Source organism: Marmota marmota, unplaced genomic scaffold, assembly GCF_001458135.2.
Source record: "Marmota marmota marmota unplaced genomic scaffold, marMar, whole genome shotgun sequence".
Lineage (NCBI taxonomy): Eukaryota > Metazoa > Chordata > Mammalia > Rodentia > Sciuridae > Marmota > Marmota marmota.
The window spans coordinates 2,868,771-2,872,393 of NW_025999863.1; the positions used below are offsets into that span (position 1 = coordinate 2,868,771).

Consider the following 3,623-nt stretch of genomic DNA (forward strand, 5'->3'; position numbering starts at 1 on the left):
CAGCACCGCCAGCGGCTGAGCTGAACTGAGGTAGCGTCCCCAGCTCCGCGCAGAGCACCCTGTCGCCGGCTGGGCCGACTCTGGGCTGAGCTCCCACCCCCGTGGAAGCCCCCACTGCAGGCGGATCCTGATCCCAGGGCGCCCGACATGGGCTGAGCCCCCTCTGAACCTCAGCTCTGGGTGGCACTGGCCCCAGCCCCAGCAGAGCAGGGCCTGGCCCGAGTCCCAACCCCAGTGGGCCAGATCCCGGACCCACGGCCACCTGGCCAGGCAAGATCATTCCCCTCCAGAACCCTCGTGCTCTGAGCCCAGTCCCCTCAGCTGCACACGGAACGCAGACCCACTCACTATGCTTCCCTGCTCCTCCCACCACCCCCCTTGCCCAGCGGGGGACCCCCAGGATGCAGCTGCCCCAGGGCTGGACCCTCACTTGGAGTCAGATCCCATGAGGCCCTAATCCATCCCTGCAAGCCTCTGGCTGTGTGGCCCTGGACAAATCACTTGTTCTCTCTGGGCCTCTTTGTCATCTGTGAAATGTGACATGGAATGATCCCAGAGAACTTCTGACCCAGTGACAATAAGACAAGACAGTAGGATGTAGCCAAAACCTAAATAGGGGCCTTGGATCCATGGGAGGGGCCTCCCTGAGGGTTCAGGCTGCCCTTGTGTTGGGGGCACGGGGTCTCCATTCCCTGGGATCTGATGTGGCTGGGGCCTGCGGTGAATCTCCACGGACTGCAGGCGGTCATCGCTGGGCCCACCATCCCAGGAGAGACTGCTCCTGCTCAGGGCCAGCTCCAGGTCCCGCCATGGGGGGACCTGCTGCCAGGCCCTGCTGCTCCTGGAAGGTGAGGGCAATGGCTGGGTCGTCCCGGCCTTGCTCCAGGGACAGCTGAATGTCCCTGCAAATCCTGGGACCACCTTAGTTACTCTTTTCTTGATGTCATCAGTCTTGAAGGGGACCAAGCAGGTGGGACAAACTTAAGGATGACCAAGCTGGCAGCACTGACTTTCGGACAGACATTGCTTACGGGGCTATTGTGCCCAGCTGTCAAAGGCCTCTCGAGGGTGTCTGTCCTTTTGTCCCTGTGGCGGACCTGATGGTCTCAAGGAGGAGGCCTGGTCAAGATGAACTAAAGCAAAGTGTGGACAAGAGGTGCTAGAGCCAAGAAGCCCACAGCAGTGGCCACACCTGTAGTCCTCGTGCCTCGGGAGGCTGAGGCAGGAGGATCTTAAGTTCAAGGCCAGACTGGGTAACTTAGCAAATCCCTGTCTCCAAAATAAAACTTAAAAAAGAGGTTGGGATGGAGCTCAGTGTAGTGTCCTGGGTTTGTCCCCAGCACAGCACATGGCGAAACATCCTGCCTCCAGGGTCCCCCCAGGGGGCATCAGGCACAGTGGCACTGCCGAGTAGCTGTCCCCACTGCCCACCTCCAGGGCTTCCTCGTCTCCCCAGGCTGAGGCTCTGCCCCTCCAACACCAGCTCTGTCCCCTCCTGCCCTGCACCCATCTCGCTGCTTCCCCAAGTCATCTCGGTGGCTCTGACACTCCAGGGACCTCCTGGGGTGGAGGCTGCAGGGTCCCTCTGTGTCTGGTGCATGTCACTCAGCATGATGTTTCCAAGCTTCATCCACCGTGTCCGGTGTCAGAATTCCTTTCCTTTTCAAGGCTGAGGAGCCCAGCGAGGGCGGAGCCGAGTGTGGGTCCACCCCCCAGCGGCAGGCAGAGGCCGCCCTCCTCTGGCTGCCTCTGGCTCCAGGGCCCAGTGCTGCTATTAACACCGCACACAGTAGGTAGGTACCCCGGTCCTGCCTTTGACTTCCGTGGGCGCCACCCAGCAGTGGGTGGTGGTGACTCTGCCCAGCTTTGGAGGACTGGCCATTGTCCTAGTGTGGCCACACCGTTCTGCCGCCCAGCTGCAGTGCGATGGCTGCCCTCTCTCTGCGTCCTTAGGGCACTTTTTAGATCCCCTGCCTCATTTGAGGACCCGAAGGCTTTTTATTCTCACGTCACATGGGTGGGGACACTGAGGCTCAGAGACGCAAACTCGGGCAGGCAGGTGACGGCAGAGCTCTGAGGTGAGTGAGCCGTGTCCTGCCCGTGCCAGGTGCCGCCGACCACTGCAGAGAGCACAGCCCACAAAACTGTCCCTGAACCCACCTCAGTCACTCGGCGCCCACAGGCACCCATCCCAGACTTAGTGAAGCCATTTTCTTTGATGTGAGGAGATGCTAGAAACAGCCCCTCTGCTCGGGCACCCCATGAAGTTTGTGGCCTGGGGGCGTAAAGAATCCCCCCCACCAGTGCAACTGCCCTGCAGGGGACACCCAGCAGTGCCAGGGGACATTTTTTGATTATCACGACCTGGAGGGTCCTGGGGTGCTCCTGGCACGGAGTGCGAGGAAGCCAGGGGTGCTGCTGGCCACTCTAAAATGTCAGGAAGGGTGGCCATAAGCAAGAGTGACCAGGCCCAGAAGTGGAGCTAGGGAGAGGGCAGGCCACGCCGGTGGAGGGGCTGGGGGAGGCTCGGGATGCTAGAGAAGCCCCGGGCACCTCTGGGCTGGAATCCTGGCCCAGCCATGTGCCCGTGTGGCCTCGGGAAGTTGGCTTTCCTCTCTGAGCCTCGGTTTCTGCCTCTCTAATGGGATGTTTATTTTTGCCCCGTGAGGCCCTGTGCCAGGGTCCGCCTGCGCCTCCCCTGTCAGGGTGGCACTCAACAAACGTTAGTTGTGTGGCTACTGGGAGGACGCGGAGTGGTTGCTGCGGCTTCCAGGTCCTAGCTGCACTGGGACCCAGAGATGGGGCAGGAGAGCGGGGAGGAAATGGCGCACTGGAGAGCTGGGAGCCGCTCCAGGGCCCGATTCCCAGGACTCGCAGCTGCGTCCTCCTGGGGGGCCAGCTGGCCCTGTCGCCCCGCCCCGCTGGCAGCCTGGACGCTCATCCTCATTCCCACGGAACAGGCTGCACCTGGGGGCTCCGGGCTCCAGGTGACCGACTTGGAAGGCGCCGTGCCGGGCTGGGACGCGCGTCTGCCCGAACTCCTCCTGCCCAGGTGGGTAGCCGGGTTCCAGAGTGGACGGCGCCGGCGCAGAGCCTCGTGGGGTGCGTTTCCTTTGGCTCTCCCCTGGTCAGTGCCTCGGGGTCCCCCGCCCCTTCTCTCTCTCGCTGCCCTTCCGCCCCTCCCCTGGCTGGCGCCCCCCCCCCGGGCCGCCGCGCCCCCGCATCCGGCCCCTCAGAGATTCCGGAGGAATCCCCCAGCGCCTGGCCCCGCCCCGAGCTCCGCCCCCTCTAGGTCCCCGCCGCAGAGACTCGCTTTCATTGGTCCCTTTGTACGTCGCCCGCGCTTCCATTGGTTGAGCCAGGACCAAACTCCCGCCCCGTTCTCTTCCGCGCGGGAGGGAGAGGAACGGGGGCGGAGTTTAGCGGGGGCGTGACCGTGGGCGTGGTCAAGTTGCCCGCCCCGCCCAGTCCCCCAACCTCCGGGGAAGGTCCCGCAGCCGCGGAAAGAGGTCCCGGCCCTACGGAGGCGGTGGACGGATCGTGATCGCACTGTAGCGCCCCGGGGAGCAGGTGAGCAAGCAGTGCCGGGTGGCCCCTCGCCTGGCTGCCCTCTGTCCCCCCCC

At 63.7% G+C, this 3,623-nt stretch overlaps 1 long non-coding RNA gene across 2 annotated transcripts in view; it reads left to right on the plus strand.

The window, feature by feature from the left end:
• The first annotated feature begins 1,461 nt into the window (after positions 1-1,461).
• Positions 1,462-3,623, plus strand: part of LOC125619421 — a 6,471-nt gene continuing 4,309 nt past the window's right edge. The window contains exons 1-2 of one of the 2 annotated variants that reach the window (XR_007350972.1): positions 1,462-1,793; positions 2,961-3,570. This is a non-coding gene — a long non-coding RNA (uncharacterized LOC125619421). Of the gene's footprint in view, positions 1,794-2,737; positions 3,571-3,623 lie in introns of those variants that run through there. The other variant, XR_007350968.1, reaches the window with a different exon arrangement.